Consider the following 21,621-nt stretch of genomic DNA (forward strand, 5'->3'; position numbering starts at 1 on the left):
GCTGCACTGTTGGACTGCTCGCTTGGATGAAATTTTAACTAAGACCTTGTTTGCCCTCTTAGGTATAAGTTTCCACTTTAAAAAAAAATATTTATCACATTGCTGTTTGTGGGACTTTGCTGTGAGCACTTTGGCTGTCATACTTCTTGCATTGCAACACTGACTAATCTTCAAAAGTACATCATTGACTTTAAAATACTTTTGGATATGCCATTTTGTGAAAGGTATTCTATAAATGCAAGCTTTTTTAGAATTTTATTTTTGACATCCATCACAGAAGTATAATCTTTTTTTTTACCAATGACTATCATAAATCATATTTATTAGGTATATAAAGTACATATTATTTACATGTACTTTCAGAAGGCATTTGATAAAATCCCTCATAAGAGACAGTTAGCTAAGTTAAAGTTCATGGAATTGGAGACCAATTATTGACCTTGTTAGGAAATTGCCTGAGTGACAGATAGAGAATAGGGATAATGGGCAGGTACTCTATTTGGCAGAATGTGATTAGTGGTTTCTCACAAGGATCTGTGTTGGGGTCTCAACTAGTCAATGTATTTATTAATGGCTTAAATAATGGGATAGAAAGCCTTGTATCCAAATTTACCAATGACACAAAGGCAGGTGGTAGTGTAGATGGAAACTCTTTCGAGTTATCAACAGTCACAGATTGCAACTCTTTCGAGTACAATCACAGTTCTTGGTTTCCGGGAGTGGGACATGAACCCACAACCCTCTGATTCAAAGGCGAGGGTGCTATGAACTGAGCCACAGCTGACACCTCGTAGTAGTGTAGATGGAAGTGGAACATTACAGAGATATTGATAAATGAAATGAATTGGCAAAACTCTGGCAAATATGGGATTATCCACTTTGGATTTAAAAAAATAGAATAGGATAATTTTTAAATGATGTAAAGCTATAAGCAGCACAGGCCAAAGACACTTAGTGGTCCAGGTACACATCATTAAAAACAGGTACAGGAGACAATGGAGAGGCTAATGAAATACGGACTTTTATATTTAGAGGGCCAGAATACAAGAGGGTAGAAGTCATGCTTCAGCTGTACAAAGCACTGGTTAGATCACCCCTGGAGCATTGCAAGGGGTTCTAGCCAGTGCAACTTAGGGACATATTGGGCCAAATCTGGTCTCCAGATTGTCAGAGACCAGATGTACGACTGAGTCATGTGTTGGAACACTGTGGAATTCTTGACGCACCAACCTATGTGGGAATTTCCTGGGAAGTTTCAACTTCCAAGGGGAAATTCCCCTGCTCCCTGGGACCCTCCACGAATGTGTCTGACTCTTAAGTTTGAGTCGGAGACTTGGGAGTGATCCACGGTGTTTACATGAATAGTAACCCCAGGAAACATTCAGCAATTAAAACCTAGTCTAGCATCTGGGTAACTACAAAACCAACTCCCCGACTGCCCTGACCTGACTACTCCACCAGCCTGCCCACTGGACTGTCCATCCATACCCTACACCCTACCACCTCACCCACCTCACCCCCTGCCCCACTTACCATACCCACCTAACACCCATATCCCACTTACTCACCCTACCCAGCTCACCTATTTCCCTACCTTACTCACCCATTCATCCATTCACGAACATTCAAACTGGACCTTTAAACTTACCATACGGCAGCTAGTGCTGGACAAAGGGATGTGTCTTCTGCTGATTTTCTTCGTAGGTGTCTGCATGGATTCCTGCACTGAGCGACTTCTTCTAGCTGCTGCATTGGAAGTTGGACCCTTTTAGCGCCTAGTTTTCTGGCTGATCAGAGTCAGATGCAGCAGTTCCTACACTGATTGGAAGATTAAGGCCATCACCTTTGATGGGATTGCAGCGGAGATTTACCACAATGGTACCTGGACTCCAAGAGTTAAGTTATGAGAAGACAGTGCATAAACTAGGGTCATATTCCCTGTAATTTAGATGGTTAAGGGATGATTTGATTGAAGTTTTCAAGATATTAAGTGAAGCTGATAGGTTAGATAGAGAGAAACCATGTCCATCGCTTGGGGAGCTTCAAACTAGGGAACATAGTCTGAAAACTAGAGCCAAACCTTCCAGGAGTGAAATTAGGAAACATTTCTAGATGCAAAGAATAGTAGAAGTTTGGAACTCTCTTCTGTAAATGGCAATTGATGCTAAATAAAGAGTAAATTTAAACTATGATTGATGGATTTTTGCTGAAAAGAGAGACATGCTAATGAAGCTTTTTGTCTTGCACTTATCAGGACAGCTTGCAAGCTAAACCAACAGTGAAGGGAACAACAACTTACTCTTATCCAGTATAAATTGTTGCTCCCTTTAATGTTGCTATTTCTTGCGTAGCTGTCCTGATGAGTGCAAGACAAAAAGCTTCAACAGCATATCTCTTTTTTCAGCAATACTCAAGTTCTGCACTATCAAACAAATATTTGAGACCCTTTTGGTTAACAAAAATCTTTGGGGCAAAGGTGGACAAATGGAGTTAAGTCGTAGATCGGCATGATCTCATTGAATGGCGGAATAGGTCTGAGGGGCTAAAATGCCTTTTTTTGGTGCAGGGTACAAAGTTTTCGTCCTTGGATTCTGAATTAAAATGTTGCTGACTGACGTATTGTAACCTTGTGTCCTGGATGGACAGATTTTAAAAATTGCATTTTATTTTCAAAGATTTCCTGTTTCACAGAGTAGGTGGTAATAGATTTTCCTGTTGTCTTCTCTCAGTGAATAATACATTATTATAGAATAATAACAACCTGGGAATATTTTACAGAATAGAATCCTAATTCAGTGGTTTAGTTAGGATAATATTGCATGTTGTGAACCTTACAAGGTGCTTTCATTCAGTTTTGTGTGTGCTTTTTGTGATGATCGAGGATCTTAGTACACTGGCCATCAGCATGAGTACCATTAAAGTTGGTCATAAACTTGCGATGGAGCCATAAGAAAATAACTTGTATTGGTTGATTGGTAAATAAGCTTGTGCTACTGCAGTGCAGTGAGAAATGTGAGCATAGTGACCACATCTCAATTTAATAAGTTTAATAATAATTTGCTGCCAGGATCAGTTTTATCCACTTGTCATTGTACTTTGTGTTTGAAGCGAAGGGTAATGTATTTTGCCCAGAAGCAGGGATTTCCTTTGTGTTTTGAATCCTCACAAAGTCTTATTGTGGTGACAATTAGATTAAGATTCAACAGTTCTCCAATCTCCGTTGTTCTGCTCTTAAGTACTTTATGTGCCTGGATACAGCACTGCTGACACTGAAACATATCTTCATACAATGTGTTACCTTTTTTTGCCTCAATATATTGCATGGGTGAATCCCTCTGTTGTTAGTTCATCTAGTTCATCCTTTAAACCTGCCTGCTGGTTCAGCTGGACACTAACGGCCACTTAATGCCCATTGATGAAGAATGGAGAATTCTTCTGGCATCTTGCAACATTTATTTTTCCTCAACCAAAACCACCAAAAGAAAGACAAAAGGCAACAATAAAGACACTCAGGCATTTTTTCCATGCAAATGACATTTTCCAAATGAGGCAGTGATTTCCAAATGCAACCTGCTCTTAAGTAATTTTGATAATTTAATTTTTTCAGCACATAATTCTTACTTTGTGTTAATTATGCTTAGTTGAGATTGTTTTGTCTCGAAGAATGACATTGAATTATCTGGATTAAGCATATTCAAAATTCACAGAAGGTTATGTTTATTTTGACTGACCATTGCCAACTGTCTTCATTCTGTCTACTGGTGTAGTCCTAATTAAACAGTTCTCTGCACACTTCCCACTAAAGTTGCAAGTTTGAATAAAGTTCATTATAACAGATGGTTTAAAAAAAAACAATTTATGAATCTTATTACCTCATACACTCACCAACTAAAATTGTGTAATTAAGATGAACATGGAATATCGCTTCAAAGTATTGCCTTAATTTTAAAATTCTCATCCTTATTTTCACATCTTCCATGACCTTGCTCCTCCCTATCCTCTGCCTGCCCCACAACCCTCTGAGATCTTTGCATTTCTCCAATTCTGTTCTCTTGCACACCTCAGATTTTCTTCACCCTGCCTAGGACTGAAGCCTCCCTGAACACTCTACTCCTTAAATCCTATCTTTTGTCAAGTTTTTAATCGCTTATCCTAATATCTCCATATGTCACTGTCTGTCAAATTTCATTAATACTCCAGGGAAGCATCTTGGGGCACTTTATTACATTATAGGTGCTGTATGAATGCAAGTTCTTCAGTAGATGAAGTTGTAAATTTTAAACCAGTGAAAAGTAATCCCAAAATAGAGATTAGAAACATTTGATTTATTCAGATATCAATGGGATTTGTGGGGCCATTAGGGGTATGTAAAATGTGGGTGCTTGTTGTAAATTAGTTAGAGCCCTCGAGGTTCAAGTAGGGTCAGTCACCAATGGGCTCCTGCTAATTACATATCTGACTCCTGAACCGTTAGAGACCCAAACCATTGTGTGTTGCTAGTTGAACTTTTTAACACAGCGATCAACTGAATTGATGTATCAAAATACCATTCTGAAAATAAAAGTGCAAATTTACTTGTTTTGAATGTCTGAGGCAATATTACTCCTGCCTAACACCCCTCCTCCCTGAGGTGAAAAATTATGGTTGACAAGTAATATCAACAGCTAAGTAAATTCCCTCAAACACATGTTTTGCAAAATTCATGGGATGAATTGAGCCTCTAACGCCTAAATAGGTTAGATGGAAAGTAAGGAGTTTGATGCTTCTTCTGTTTGAAACTATCCAAGATTGAGTTCTTGGAAACAATTTTCTCATTTTTTAATGTATAGCAGGATAAACTCAATCAATGTCCCAATAAGTGTGTTTCCTGAGGCAATGCATTTCTTCTTGTCTGAAGAGTGTAAAAATGATGAAAGACCACAGAAGCCCATTCAACCCACTGATGCCTGTTTCTCTAATGCCTTAACACTCATTGGGCGCTAACTATTCTGTAGGGGGTGAAGTAGTGTGCTGCTGGAGAACTGCAAAGGCTGTAGCAGTTAAAGGGGAAACCATTTCATATGCCTATTTTCCGGCACGTGTGAGACGTGTGTAAGTAGTAGTAGTGCATGCAGACAGTTCCATTTCAGCAAAATGAACTGTCACATTTTGAGATAATTACATATCTTGTCTAGAGGGGATTTCAAGCTTGTATTATGGTGCTGTTAAGGGGTTAGTCTACAACAATACACAAGCTGCCTGGAATGTAGATGTCTATTGACTGGAGTACCAAATACAATTGTAAACAGAATATGTTTCTAGAATGCCAAGTTAGTTTGAGATAGTGACAACACTAGCTACCTGATGCTGGTGAGTATTTAAAGGTCAGTTTTTAAATTAATGTGTGAGTGGGTAGTCAGGTGACTGGGGAGCTGGATGAGTGGGGTAAGTGAATGGTAGGGAATGAGTGGATAGGTAGGGGGTGAATGGGTAGGTGTATAGGGGTGTGAGTGGGTAGTTGGGATGAGGGGGTAAGTGGGGTGGGGTGAAAGGATGAAGTGGGCAAATGGTTGGGTGGATGAGTGGGTAGCTGAGGTGAGGAAGTGAGATGAGTAAATGGTTTGGATGGGTGAGTGGGTAGTTGGGTCAGGGAATTAGTCATGTCCAGTTGAGGGGCAGTTGTGTCATGGTCGAAGGGTAGTTATGTGGGATTGGGGGTGTAGTTGGGTCGGGTGCAGTCAGATCAGAAGCGCTGGGTTGGGTCGGGGGTAGTTGGGTGGATCAGGGGTGTGGTCGGGTTGGGGGGATGGTCGTATCGGGAGGGGTCATCGGGTGTAGGGGTGTGGTTGGATTGGGGGGTGCTAGCTGGGTCTAGTTGGGGGTGTGGTTGTGTTGGGAGGGGCGGTCGGATCAGGTCGGGTGTGATTGGATTGGAAGGGCGGGTCAGGTTGCAGGTGTGGTCGCATTGGGAGGGTCGGGGAGGCAGTTGAGTTGGGGGTGGTCGGATGGTGGAGTTGGGTTGGGTCAGGGAGTAGTTGGGTCAGGGGTGGTCATAATTGGAGGGTTGTCGGGTTCGGGTCTGCGGGTAATCGGGTTGGGGGTAGCCAGGTTTAGCCAAGGAGTTAGTTGGATGGTAAGGGGATTAGCCAGGTGGTCAAGGGTAGTCAGGTCTAGAGGCATAGTTGGGTTGGGGGGTAGGTGGCAGTCATGCCTGGCGAGTTAGTTGGGTTGCCAGGGGGCTAGGCGAGTCAGGTCAGGAAGGAAGTTAGGTGGTTAGACAGTAGTCGGGTGATTGGACGGGGCAGTAGTCTGGTCTGCTTGAGGGAGGTAGTCGGGTGGTGGGGTGGTAATCAGGTCGGGCCAGTGGATTAGTTGGATGGTCGGTGAAGAAGTCGGGTCAGGGGTGGTCGAGGTGGTAGCCAAGTCCGGTTGGGATATAGTTGGGTGATCTGGAGGGGTTGTTGGATTGGGTCGGGTGCAGTTTGGAAGAGGGGGTAGTTAAGCCCAGAAGGAGGAGTAGTCAGGTGGTCAGGTGCCGTTGGTTGGGCCTGGGGATTGAGCCTGGTTAGGGGGCAGTCAGGGGGGGTAGTTGGGTCTGGTCGGAGTTATAGTCAGATGTTCAAGGGAGTTGGAGGTAATTGGGGCGGTTGTTTGTGAAATTAGCCAGGCGTTATAACAGGTTTTAAGCTGTCTAACATTTCCTGGGTAACTATCCAGGTAAGTGCCATGAGCCTAGCCAAAGTCTCCCAGAGTTGGAGACATCCAAGCAGGTTCTCAGGTGGTGGGTGAATTGTCCATTGTAAGTTTAAACTTCCTGGGCAATTCCCACATGGGCTGACGCATCAGGACTTCCACAAGGTCCTGACACGCATCCTCCATCGTATACCTGGTCTCCATCGATCTGGAGACGAAAAATTTGGGTCAATGTCTAAAACCTTCCAAATTTTCCTTTGGTTACCTTTACTCTGCAGCTGGAACAAAACCAAAAGAGTGTTTGGTTACCGATATTCAAATAGTGCATTGTTTTCTTTAGTTATATATCAGTTCACATGTGAACAGGAAAGGGAAACCTTTTGACATTTAACAAGAGGTAGATTTTTTGTGGTTAACTGTGCTTCAGTAGTTGTGGGAAGCTTGTGTTGTGGGCATCTGAAACAATGCAGTCTACCAGAAAGCTGAAACACTGAACGGAAAGCTTTGGCAAACGCTTGGGGAAAAGGCTGAGGCTTCAGATGAAATGATGGAGGGTGAGGGAAATGAAGAAGAGAGAATTTCAGCAGGCTGAAAAAAGAGGACAGAAAAAGAAAGGTCTGCAAAGGAAAGATGGGGCCTGGGGAATTGGAAAAGCCATGCTGCATTCAGAAACAGAACATTTTATGGATTTAATCAATTTGTTTTAGTTTTCTACTCTCCCCCTTCACTAATGAAAATTAATCATTCATTCCAAAAATGGGGAACTAAGTGATGGCCTGCCTGTTGTGTCTAGTCATTTAATAAGTTTAAATAGTATTCTCTGTAGAATAAAGGAGCCATTAGATTGTAGAGTAAAGGTACAAAAGAACAATGTATATTGGAGTCACTTTTACTATGGGACTCTGAAGCTGAAAGAATTTGATCACATTGGGTTGAATTTTACAGAGTGCCATGGTCCTCAGCCCTAGGCTAACAAGTTGGTGGAGAGCCAGTCCATGTACCCGAAGGCTGCCCTGCAGCAATTTAACACTGGGCGCAGCATCAATTGCTTTAAGATGAGACTTCCTATCTTGGGAGGAAGTCCTGTCTTAGAGAGTTCTCAGCCAATCGGACGGAAGGCAGCTCTGTAATCCCAGCAGTGCCAACTGGGAGTGGAGGCCATTGCTGGGACTACAGGCAGTTCCACCACTCCGAGGAGCCCGTTTAAGTCCGGGGGTAGGGTCGAGCTCAAGAGGCTGGGGGAGGGGATGACCTTCAGGATGGGTATCTCCAATGGGCCCAAAGGACCTGCAAAGGATGCTCCCCCTTACTCAACCCCCCAGGCTGCGCATCTAAAGGTGCCAGGCTTCCTGCATGGCAAAGCCTCAACCTGCAGAGGGTAAAATGCTGGTGGGGGTGGGATGAGACTTTTAAGTTGTCATTAATTGTGTATGTCCTGTCCCACCAGAGGGACAGACCTATCAGAGATGATGACATGGTGGTATACAGTCGGGAGGGAGTTGCCCTGGGAGTCCTCAGTATTAATCTGGACCCCATGAAGTCTCATGGCATTAGGTCAAACAAGGGCAAGGAAACTTCTGCTGATTACCACCTATCCCCAACCACTCCCAGCTGATGAATCAGTGCTCCTCCATGTTGAACAACATTTGGAGGAAGCACTGTGCGTGACAAGTATGTAGAATCTACTCTGGGTGGGGGACTTCAATGTCCATCACCAAGAGTGACTTGGTAGCAGCACTACAGACCTAGCTGGCCGAGCCCTAAGGAACATAGTTGCTAGGCTGGCTCTGTGGCAGGTGCTGAGGGAATCAACATGAGGAAAAAACCTACTTGACCTCGTCCTCAACTGTCGATGACAGTATTAGCAGGAGTGACCATTGCACATTACTTGTGGCGATGAAGCCCCACTTTCACATTGAGGATACCCTCTATCATGTGGTGTGGCACTACCACCATGCTAGATGGCATAGATTTCAAACAGATCTAGCAGCTCAAAAGTGGGCATTCATGAGCTGTTGTGAACCAGCAGCAGCAGCAGAATTACACTCAATCACAATCTGTAACCTCATGGCCCAGCATATCCCCCACTCTGCCATTACCATCAAGCTAAGGCATCAACCCTGGTTCGATGAAGAGCGCAGGAGGGCATGCCAGGAGCAGCACCAGGCATACCTAAAAATAAGGTGTTAACCTGGTGAAGCTGCAGCACAGGATTACTTGCATGCCAAATATCCAAAGCAGCATGTGGTGGACAAAGCGATGCGACCCCACAGCCAACAGATCAGATCTAACTCTACTTTCCTGCCACATCCAGTCGTGAATGAATGGTGGTGGATAATCAAATGACCAACAGGAGGTGGAGGATCCACAAATACCCCCATCCTCAATGATGGGGGAGCCCAGCACATCAGTGCAAAAGATAAGGCTGAAGTATTTGCAACAATTTTCAGCCAGAAGTGCCGAAGGATGATCGATCTCAGAGAAGTGCAGAAGGGCATGCCAGGAGCAGCATCAGGCATATATGAAAATGAGGTGCCAACCTGGTGAAGCTATAACACAGGACTACTTATATGCCAAACAGCATAAGCAGCAAGTGATAGACAGAGCTAAGCGATCCCACAACCAACGGATCAGATCTAAGCTTTGCAGTCCTCCACATCTAATCGTGCATGGTGGTGGACAATTAAACAATTCACTGGAGGAGGAGGCTCCATAAACATCCCCATCCTCAATGATGGGGGAGTCCAGCCCATCAGTGCAAAAGATAAGGCTGAAACATTTGCAACAAGTTTCAGCCAGAAGTGCCAAAGGATGATCCACCTTGACCTCCTCCAGAGATCCCCAGCATCACAAATGCCAGTTTTCAGCCAATTCAATTTACTCCACGAGATATCAAGAAATGGCTGAAGGCACTGGATACTGCAAAGGCTATGGACCCTGAAAATATTCCACCAATATTGCTGAAGACTTGTGCTCCAGAGCTTGCCCTGCCGCTAGCCAAGCAGTTCCAGTACAGCTACAACACTGACATCTACCCGGCTATGTGGAATATTGCGCAGGTATGTCCTGTACACAAAAAGCAGGACAAATCCAACTCAGCCAATTACCACCCCATCAGTCTACTCTCCATCATCAGTAAAGTAATAGAAAGGGTCATCAACAGTGCTATCAAGCGGCACTTACTCAGCAATAACATGTTCACTGATGCTCATTTTGGGCTCTGCCAGGGCCACTCAACCCCTGACCTCATTACAGCCTTAGTCCAAACATGAACAAAAGAGCTGAACACAAGAAGTGAGGTGGGAGTGACTGCCCTTGACATCCAGGCAGTATTTGACTGAGTGTGGCATCGAGGAGCCCAAGCAAAACTGGAGTCAATGGGAAACGGGGGAAAACTCTAAACTGGTTGGAATCATACCTAGCACAAAGGAAGATGGTTGTGGTAGTTGGTGGTCAATCATCTTACTTCCAGTACATCACTGCAGGAGTTCCTCAGGGTAGTATCCTAGGCCCAACCATCTTCAGCTGCTTCATCAATGACCTTTTCTCCATCATAAGATCGGAAGTGGTGATGTGCAATCAGCAGCGAACAATGTTCAGCACCATTCACGACTCCTCAGATACTAAAACGGTCCATGTCCATATGCAGTAAGTATATTCAGGCTTGGACTGATAAATGGCAAGTAACATCTGCGCCACACAAGTGCCAGACATAGACCTCCTCAAACAAGAAAGTACCTAACCACCTCCCCTCGATATTCAATGGCATTACCATTGCTGAATCCCCCACTATCAACATCCTGGGGTTTCCATCGACCAGAATCTAACCTAGACTAGCTATATAAATACTGTGGCTACAAGAGCAGGTCAGACGCCAGGAATCCTGTGGAGAGTAACCCACCTCCTGGATCCACAAAGCCTATCCACCATCTACAAGGCATAAATCAGGAGGGTGATGGAATACTCTCCACTTGACTGGATGAGTGCAGCTCCAACAGCAGCCAAGAAGCTTGACACCGTCCAGGACAAAGCAGCCCACTTGATTGGCACCCCATCCACCACCTTCAGCATTCACTCCCTCCATCATCAATGCACAGATGCAGCAGTATGTTGCATCTACAAGAGGCACTGCAGAAACTCACCAAGGCTCCTTTGACAGCACCTTCCAAACCTGTGACCTCTATCACCTAGAAGGTCAAGGGCAAGCAGACACATGGAAACACCACCACCTGCAAGTTCTAATCCAAGTTACACACCATCCTGACTTGGAAATATATCGCCGTTCCTTCACTGTCACTGGGTCAAAACCCTGGAACTCTCTTCCTAACAGCACTGTGGATGTACCTATACCACAAGGACTCAGTGGTTCAAGAAGGCAGCTCACCACCACCTTCCCAAGGGCAATTATGAAGGGCAATAAATGTTGGTCTAGCCAGCAACACTCACATCACATGCACAAATAAACAAAATGCCCTCAATCGGACAGCTGCCCATCAGGTGTGACTTGACCTACAGCAGAAAAATTCAGCCCATGTCTCTCAGAAGTGCTCAAAAATGCTACAAATTAATTGAATTGCTTAGAAGGACAGTTGTTTTTATGTAGGCAATCAAATTACTCAAAGATTAGAGAATCCCTGCCCTGTGGAACTCTTAGAGCTCTATATTAATGTTCTGATACTCAGTGATTGTCCCGTTTGGTATGTATGTGAAATAAACAAAATGCCTACAAAATTTGATCAATTAAGTTATTTTTGATTTTATTTTAGAACAATTTTTATGTCATAATAAACCATGCTGCACACTGAGTCCATTGGAAGATAGTCATTAGGTAACATGGTCAATAAACCTGTGTGGTGGCCTAGGCAACTACAGGGAACCCATTTAGTGCTAAAAGGGTTAATGGAGAAATTGAATTATATGCCTAGGCCTAAGAGAAAAATACTGCAGCCTTGAGAACAATACCATCTTGTCTGACCACAGTTGTAGGATGAGCCCTGAGACATTCCATTTTGTTCTTTCTCAGGCCAATAAGCATTTGTGTAAGCACAACATCTGTTGTGCTGGGAATGAAAATTTACTGAAATATGAATTGGTCAGTTAACTTATGCAAATAAGCGGATAGGTTTGTGCAAAATTTACTGATTGGCTGTAAAAATGCTTTTAACTGGTCTGCGTGTATTCTGCTACAAGACAGTACAATAGTTCTCGTTGTGTTGTCTCCCTTTTGCACAAGTAATAAATGGGGTTTCTAAGTACTAAATGATGTCTAAATGGGGTTTCTAAGTACTAAATGATAAGTACTAATTGGTGTGATTAATCTCCGACACCTGCAGACAAGTGTAATAGTTGTTTGGCAAACTAAACACTACCTTGCAGAAGCTGGACCTCAATTCTCTGACACCTCCTCCTACCTCTCCCTCAAACATGATGCCATGAATGAAAATCAGGATGTTGTTTGCCAGACTGTCACTGACATCATCACCTCTGGAGATCTTTGCTCCATAGCATCCAACCTCATAGTTCCCCAACTCTGCACAGCCCACTTTTACCTTCTTCCCACAATTCACAATGAGAGCCATTCTGGTAGAGCCATGGTTTCTGCCTGTTTCTGCCCATAGAACTGATTTCTTCCTATTTTGACTCTAATTTTTTCCTCATCTTGTCCAGTCTCTTCCTACCTACATCTACAACTCTTCTGGCACTCTCCATCACTTTGAGTTTCCAGTTTCTTGACTCAAACCACCACCTTCTCACCATGGATGTTCAGTCCCTCTACATCTCCATCCAACACCAGGACAGCCTAAGGGTTCTCCTGCTCTTCCTTGAAGGAAGCCCTAGCATTCCCCATCAAAAACCGCCCTCCTCTGCTTGGCTGAACCTGTTCTAACACTGACCTACTTCTCCTTTAACTCCACTCACTTATTCCAAATAAGAAGTGATGCTATGGGAACCCAGATGGATTCTAGATATGTGTGCCTTTTTGTGGGATCTGTGGAAAATTCTATCTTCCAGTCTTACTTAGGACCCCTCCTTCATCTGTTTTACCTGTGCATTTATAAATATATCAGTGTCACTTCCTACTCTTAATTTGAACAGGAAAATTTAATCAACTTTGTTTCCAATTTCCACCAGTAACTTGCCTTTACATGGTCTATCTCTGACTCTTCCCTTCCCTTTGACTTTTCAATCTCCATTTCTAGGAATAGGCTGTCAACCAGTATTTACTATAAGCTCACCGCCTCCCACAGCTATCTTCATTACACTTCCTCCTACCCATTCTCCAAGTTTCCTGGTCTCCATCATTTTTGTTGGGACAGTGCCACCTTCCATTTGACTGTTTCTGGTACATCTTCCATTTCCCTTAACCAAGGATGGCCCTCCACCATGGTTGACAGTGCTTTCGACTGTGCCCCATCTCCCACACCTCTGCTCTCACCGCTCCCCTCCATCACAGAACCATGATAGGCTTCCTGTTGTTCTCATCTTCCACCCTAACAGCCTTCACATTCAGTGGATCATTCATTATCTGCCATTTCTGCCACCTCCAATGTGTCACCACCATGGAACATATTTTCCCTCTCGTCCCCTTTCTGAATTCCAAAGGGACCACTCCCTCTGTGAATTTGTGGTTCCCCCTCCTCATCCCAATAGCCTCCCCCCTTCCCATGGCACCTTCTCATGTAAGACCGGGAGATACAATACCTGCCCTTTGCCTTCTTCCTTCCCACCGTCCAAGGCCCCAGGTAGTCCTTCCAGCTGAAACAGGTGATTTACTTCCACTTCTTTCAACCTGATATTCCATATTCACTGCTCAGAACATGGTCTGCTGTACACTGGATGGACCAAATGTAGATTGGGTGATTACTTTACAGAACACTTCCATTCAGTCTGCGAACATAATCCTGATCTTCCTGTTGTTTGTTATTTTAATTCTCCACCCCACTCCCGCTCTCACCTCTTTGGCCTCGGCCACCTACACTGTTCTAATGAAACCCGAGCAACAGTTCTTTTACTAAGAGGCACTTCACGGCCTGCTGGATTCAATACGAAGTACAACTATTTCAGATCATATCCACTGCTCCCACTTTTCAGACAGCATCCATTGGTAATGATTCTGCTGTTGTCATTTGCAGCTTCTCTGAATCCATCTTTTGTTTCTTTATTTGTCCCACTACCACCTCCTTTTGCCTTGAACCATTGTCCATGTTATCATTCCTGATTATCATTTAAAACATTTAATTTAAATTATCATTTAATCATTCCTGACTTCCAACCAATCATACACATTCCCTTTTGTTCTTTCCCCTCTCTCACACCACCACCTTCCCCACCCTCCTTCACTGTCTCTGTACTTGATTAATACCTCTAACATTTTTCAGTTCTGATGAAAGGTCATCAACTTGAAACATTAGTTTCAAGACCCAGTGTAATGCGCTGGAGACTCGGGTTCGAATCCTGCCACAGCAGATGGTGGACTTTGAATTCAATAAAAATCTGGAATTAAAATTCTGATGATGACAATGAAACCATTGTTGTAAACACCCACCTGGTTCACTAATGTCCTCCCTTTAGGGGACGAAATCTGCTGTCATTACCTGGTCCTTACCTACGTGTGACTCCAGACCCACAGCAATGTGGTTCACTCTTAAATGGCCTAGCAAGCTACTCAGTTGTCTACAAAGACACAAAAAAGGAATGAAACCGGACTGAGCACCTGGCATCAACCTAGGCACCGGGCAATGGTCCTGTTGCCTGCAAAGTCGTCCTTACTAACTAGTGGCAAAATTGGGACATAGTCATTCTCACGGAATCATACCTTAAAGATAATGTCCCAGACACCACCAGACCCCACAGGCAGGACAGGCCCAGCAGAGGTGGTGGCACTGTGGTATACAGTCAGGAGGGAGTTGCCCTGGGATTCCTCAACATCGATGCTGGACCCCATGAAGTCTCATGGCATCAGGCCAAACATGGGCAAGGAAACCTCCTGCTGATTACCATGTACCGCCCTCCCTCAGCTGATGAATCAATGCACCTCCATGGCGAACACCACTTGGAGGAAGCACTGAGGGTGGCAAGGGTGCAGAATGTACTCTGGGTGGGGGACTTCAATGTCCCAACAACAAGTGTGGCTCAGTAGCACCACTACTGACCGAGCTGGCCGAGTTCTAAATGAATTAGCTGCTAAACTGGGCCTGTGGCAGGTGGTGAGGGAGCCAACAAGAGGGAAAAACACACTTGACCTCATCCTCACCAACCTGCCTGCTGCAGGTGCGTCTGTCCATGACAGAGCCGGTAGGAGTGATCACCGCACAGTCCTTGTGGAGACAAAGTCCGCCTTCACATTGAGGATACCCTCCATCATGTTGTGTGGCACTACCACCGTGCTAAATGGGATAGATTTCGAACAGATCGAGCAACTCAAGACTGGGCATCCATGAGGCGCTGTGGGCCCTCAGGAGCAGCAGAATTGTAAACAACCACAATCTGTAACCTCACGGCCCAGCATATCCCTCACTCCACCATTACCATCAAGCCAAGGGATCGACCCTGGTTAGGCATATCTAAAAATGAGGTGTCAATCTGGTGATGCTACAACACAACACTACTTGCATGCCAATTAGCATAAGCAGCAAGTGATAGACAGAGCTAATTGATCCTACAACCATAAATCAGGTCTAAGCTCTGCAGCCCTGCCACATCCAGTCCTGAATAGTGGTGGATAATTAAACAACTCACTGGAGGAGGAGGCTCCACAAATATCCCCATCCTCAATGATGGAGGAGCTCAGCAAATCAGTGCAAAAGATAAGGCTGAAGTATTTGCAACAATCTTCAGCCAGAACTGCCGAGTGGTTGATCCATCTTGGCCTCCTCCGGAGGTCCCCAGCATCACAGATGCCAGTCTTCAGCCAATTTGATTCACTCCACGTGATATCCAGAAATGGCTAAAGGCACTGGACACTGCAAAGGTGATGGGCTCTGACAATATTCTGGCAATAGTACTGAATACTTGTGCTTGAGAACTTGCCGCACCCCTAGCCAATAAAGCTACAGCACTGGCATCTACCCTGCTATGAGGAAAATTGCCCTGGTATGTCCTGTACACACAAAGCAGGACAAATCCAACCCAGCCAATTACCGCCCCATCAGCCTATTCTCCGTCATCAGTAAAGAAATGGAAGGGGTCATCCACAGTGCTATCAAGCGGCACTTGCTTAGCAATAACCTGCTCAATGACATCCAGTTTGGTTACTGCCAGGGCCACTCAGCTCCTGAAGTCATTACGGCCCTGGTTCAAACATGGACAAAAGAGCTGAACTCCCAAGGTGAGGTGAGAGTGACATCAAGGCAGCATTTGACAGAGTGTGGCATCAAGGAACCCTAGCAAAACTGGAGTCAGTGGGAATCAGGGGGAAGATTCTCCGCTGGTTAGAGTCATACCAAGCACAAAGGAAGATACTTGTGGTTGTTTGAGGTCAGTCATCTCAGCTCCAGGACATCACTGCAGGAGTTCCTCAGAGTAGTGTCCTCAGCTCAACCATCTTCAGCTGCTTCATCAATGACCTTCCTTCCATCATAAAGTCAGAAGTGGGAATGTTCACTGATGATTGCACAATGTTCAGCACCTTTTGCGACTCCTCAGACACTGAAGCAGTCCACGTCAAAATGCAGCAAGACCTGGACAATATCCAGGCTTGGGCTGACAAGTGGCAAGTAACATTCGCACACACAAGTGTTAGGCAATGACCATCTCCAACAAGAGAGAATCCAATCATCGTCCCTTGATGTTCAATTGTATTACCATCACTGAATCCCCCACTATCAACATCCTGGGTGTTACCATTGACCAGAGACTGAACTGGACTAGCCATATAAATACTGTGGCTACAAGAGCAGATCAGAAGCTAGGAATCGTGCAACAAGTAACCCACCTCCTGACTCCCCAAAGCCTGTCCACCATCTACAAGGCACAAGTCAGGAGTGTGATGGAATACTCCCCACTTGCCTGGATATGTGCAGCTCTCACAACACTCATGAAGCTTGACACCGTCCAGGACAAAGCAGCCTGGTTGATTGACACCACATCCACAAACATTCATTCCCTCCACTACCGACACACAGTGGCAGCAGTATGTACCATCTACAAGATGCACTGCAGGAATTCACCAACGCTCCTTCAACAGCACCTTCCAAACCCACAACCACTACCATCTAGAAAGTCAAGGGCAGCGGATAGATGAGAACACCACCAGCTGGGAGTTTGCCTCCAAATCACTCACCATCGTGACTTGGAAATACCTCGCCATTCCTTCACTGTTGCTGGGTCAAAATCCTGGAACTCCCTTCCTAACAGCACTGAGGGTGTACCTACACCTGGACTGCAGTGGTTTAAGAAGGCAGCTCACCGCCACCTTCTTAAGGGTAATTAGTGTTGGGCAATAAATGCTGGCCCAGCCAGTGAAGCCCGCATCCTGTGAATGAATAAAAAAAAAGATGCTGCCTGACCAGCTGAGTATTTCCAGCCTTTTTGTTTTCATTTCACATTTCCAGCATCTGCAATATTTTGGTCTTGTATGGAAGATGGATAATGTGATGATCATTTTGCATGAAATTCTATCTGCAAAATAAAATCATACAATGGAAAGCATCTGTACATTTATCTTTCATAAATATATTTTAGATTTCACAATTGATCCCTGAGAGAATATATACTATGGTCTCAGGTGCTGATGAAAAATGCAGGTGAATATCTGAGCATTGTTTACCTCATACTACATTATCAACTGAGTTGCATTGTGATTATATAACCTTTCCCCAATTTTCTAAAAATAGAAGATAGGATAACCGTTATAATTTTGATGTGAAACTATAAAATGGAGCAATGTATATAGATAATTGCCTATCCCTCTTGGTTTGTTGTATATGGTTATATGTTTATTCCACTTGGTTGGGTGTATATGGTTAAATATGTGTTCCTGTTGCTTAGGTGTAAAATGTTCTTGAACTTTTTCTGATTAATGATATCAAACCAGTGCAAGGATGGGAATTAGTTCAATCTTCTGAGCTCTTTAAACAAGATTGGTGCATATGATTTACTAAGAATTGCTGCACAGTGAGATCATAAGATAAACATCCCACGTGATATTCTATCTGCAAAATAAAATCATGTGATTGAAAGCGTGTCATTCAATGTTTTGCAATAGATTAAGAGAAAATATGTGCTGTGGTGTCAGGTCCTGATCAAAATGTGGGTCAATAGTGTAAGCACCCCCTGGTGGCCTACTTGAGTAAGAGCTCTGCTGGTCTAGTTTGGATATTTGATGTGACATTGCATGGACTTTTCCTGATTGTCTACCAAAAAACCTGCAGGAATGGCATAAACAACCACTTCTGCCATTTCTGCAGGGCCTGCCTTGAACTTCTGCTAAATGACTTAGATGAAGGTACTGAAGGTATGAATGCTAACTTTGCTGATGACACAAAGATAGATAGGAAAGTAAGTTGCGAAGAGGATATAAGGAGGCTACAAAGGACATAGATAGGTTAAATGAGTGGGTAAAATTCTGGAAAATGGAGTATAATGTGGGCAAATGTGTAATTGTCCATTTTGGCAGGAAGAATAAAAAAGCATATTATCTGAATGGTGAGAGATTGCACATCTTTGAGATTCAGAGGGATCTGTTGTTCTAGTGCATAAATCACAAAAGGCTAGTTTGCAGTTACAGCAAGTAATAAGGAAAGCTAATAGAATGTTATTGTTTATTGTGAGGGGAACTGATTACAAAAGTAGGGAGGTTATGCTCCAGTTGTACAGGGCACTGGTGAGAACACATCTGGAGTATTGTGTACAGTATTGGTCTCCTTATTTAAGGAAATATGTAAATGCATTAGAAGCAGTTCAGAGAATGTTTACTGGACCAAAACCAGGATTGGGCGGGTTGTCTTATGAGGAAAGATTGGACAGGTTAGGCTTGTATCCACTGGAGTTTGGAAGAGTAAGGGGTGACTTGATTGAAACCTTTAAGATTCTGAGGGGCCTTGACAGGGTGGATGTGGAAAGGATGTTTCCTCTAGTGGGAGAATCTAGAACTAGGAGTCACTGTTTAAAAATACCGGGTCGCTCATTTAAGACTGAGATGAGGAGAATTTTTGCCTCTGAGAGTTGAGAGTCTTTGGAATTCTCTTCCTCAAAAGGCAGTGGAAGCAGAGTCTTAGAATATTTTTAAGGCAGAGCTAAATAGATTCTTAATTAACAAGGGGGGGGGTAAAAGGTTATCTGGGTAGGCAGGAATGTGGGGTTGAGGTTACAATCAGATCAGCCATGATCTTATTAAATGGTGGAGCAGGCTCAAGGGGCTGAGTGGCCTACTTCTGCTCCTAGTTTGTATGTATGTTATGTTATGGTGGATAATGGAAAAACTGGAAATTCATGCTAGATTCAATTCCTGATCTCTGTTGAACTGCCTGCTGCCTGACCTCAACTAAGATAATAGTTGTTACGGTGGGAAGGAGAAAAACAGAAAAAGAATGTTTATTCTCTAGGTGAAGAGAGAGCATAAATGGGGATCTTGTGAGAACCTGAGCAGTCTTCAAGCATTTCAATGAATGTGTAAAAATTCTAGAGCTCTGCAGACGACTAGCTGAAGCACTGTGTACACTTCTGCTCACCATATTATTTTAAAAGTTGAATTTTATTACATTGTATATACAATAAATTATATACAAAAGCTGAGGCACTGGAGAGGGTGTAAAAAATATTTACCGGTGTGAGGTTAAGGCTGTCTGGATATGATGAAAAGGTTGAAATGAGAAAGCAGTCAAAATTTTTAAAAGTATGAAATATATTTGATAGTGTAGACACAAAGAGAGTATCCACTTGTTGGGAAGAGCAAAACTAAAGGCCATTAATAGAAGATAGTCAGCAAGAAATCAAATAAGGGATACAGAGGAAACTCCTTTACTAAAAGAGTGGTGAGAATGGGGATCTCGCTACTAAAGTGAGGCAAATATTTAGATGCATATAAGGGAAAATTATACAAGCATGTCGGGGAAACGGAGTAGAGGGCTATGCTGGTAGGGTTAGATGAAAAAGGATGGGAGGAGGCCCCAGTGGAGCATTAACGGCAGCACAGATTGTTGGACTGAATGGCTTGATTCTGTCCTGTATAGTCGATGTAATTCCGTATAGTTTAACACTTCATTTAGAAGGGCCCCCTGAACAGTTGCAGCAGCGGCTAGTCAGTACTACTGGAATCTGCCTGAGAAAGAGGGAAGGAGATTGACAAAGAAGCTGAGTGTGAATGCACTACCAGCGTGAAGGATTGGAATAAGCCTGTCAACCAGATACAGTTTATCTGTCCCACTGTTAATAACTTATTGAGGCCTAATACTTGATATGTAATATTTTAAAATGTGTACTGTACCATCTCGCCCGTGAAATGACTGAGGCAATTTTCCAAATGGGGGAGTTTGAACAAATTGCATTTCCTAATTTTGTACAAAGTGTTTGAGGTATGCTCACAAGGTGACTCCCTTACACACGACTGTAGGACCAAGTGGAGTTAAATAACGCTGAATAAAGATTGGGATAAAGATTCACCGTTTGCTGTGCTGAGGTTTGATCTCTGGCTATTTCTGTTGGCGTGCGCTAATGTCATTCACAGAAGGCCTACAGTCTCCGCTGTTTTTGTTTACCTTTTGTTTAAAAATATTTTTAAAAAATACACGCACGAAATTCACAAGCGGACCGCGCCTTTTTGGACCTATACCCGTGAGTCCACCCCTCTAACACAATGAAAGAACTACATAAACTCGCATCAAACCAGTTACTCCTGATTGTTTGTGTATTTGAATGAAGGTTACTGTTAACTGGGTTACCTATCCTCTGCGGCGCTGTGAAGACACTGAAGAGTCCAGTGTGCTACCGTTTGTTGCGCCATTTGACAAATGGTTTGGTTTTTGAGGAGACGTTCAGGGCTGGTATATGTTCAAATGTGAGTCAAACTACGTACAAATTCTTATCTCTTTCGACATATTCCTGAAACACGCCGGACTTTCTCTAAATTTCGGACTACATTTTAAATTGGCTAAAACGCGCACACTCTCACGCATTTATTTGTCTAATAACGTCTTGTTTGTCCTCTGACACTTGGCTTGTTCGCGTGCCTGGCCTTTGCAACACTGTTTGGGGTGAAATAAATTGGACGGAGGACCGTGGTTTAGAGTGACCAGTACTCCATTATTTTGAGATCCTTCGCAATGTTTTGAGGATCACATTCCACCACTCCATCCATTCTGCTTTGAAAAGCACATTTCAGCAGCCTTGGCCTTGATGAATTCCTGCTGCTAAACCGGGTCTCTGGAGTTCGTTCTTTTTTAGATGTGGGGATGGAGAATTCACACTGAAGGCTTTCATTTTACATTTCCGACTGATTGTGACTGGTATATGAGATAAGGGCGATATGGAAGCAACAAGAGGAGCACTTGGTAATATATTCCATGTTTACCATATATTTTTTTTAATTTCAGGGTTTTAAGCATAGAAACATTTGACTTAAGCCGAGTTTTTTTTTCTTGCAGTGATTTATTCTGCTTCCCTGCCGATCAGTAGCCGCTGTCTTTTTCACTATAAAACTTGCAAGGACAGAAAGCATTTTCACTTTTGGCACCGGGCACATCCACAGGACGTCTCACAGCCAAGGAAGTGTTTTATTGAAATGCGATGCTGCAGAAAAATACGAGAAAGGGCCAATTGATGTGTTTTGGTTTGTGTTGACTTGAAGGTTATAAATGGGGACCAGGAGAATTCCATTGGACCTTTTATCCACTTCAAACAGGCAAGGGTTTGTAATAAGCTTTAGTACATGTGGTTGCAGGTTCTCGGTCAGTGCTTGTCAATAGCGGTCAGCTCCTGAGCGACTAGCCACCCACCCCCCGCCCAACCAGA

General features: G+C 43.7%; 1 protein-coding gene across 1 annotated transcript in view; it reads right to left on the bottom strand.

Annotated features, from left to right (window-relative positions):
- The window catches only part of syt8 (synaptotagmin VIII), a 351,409-nt gene that overhangs the window by 283,545 nt on the left and 46,243 nt on the right, over positions 1 to 21,621 (bottom strand). The gene's annotated exons all lie outside the window — the stretch shown is intronic.

The sequence above is a fragment of the Cetorhinus maximus genome, chromosome 9 (genome assembly GCF_964194155.1).
Source record: "Cetorhinus maximus chromosome 9, sCetMax3.hap1.1, whole genome shotgun sequence".
NCBI lineage: Eukaryota > Metazoa > Chordata > Chondrichthyes > Lamniformes > Cetorhinidae > Cetorhinus > Cetorhinus maximus.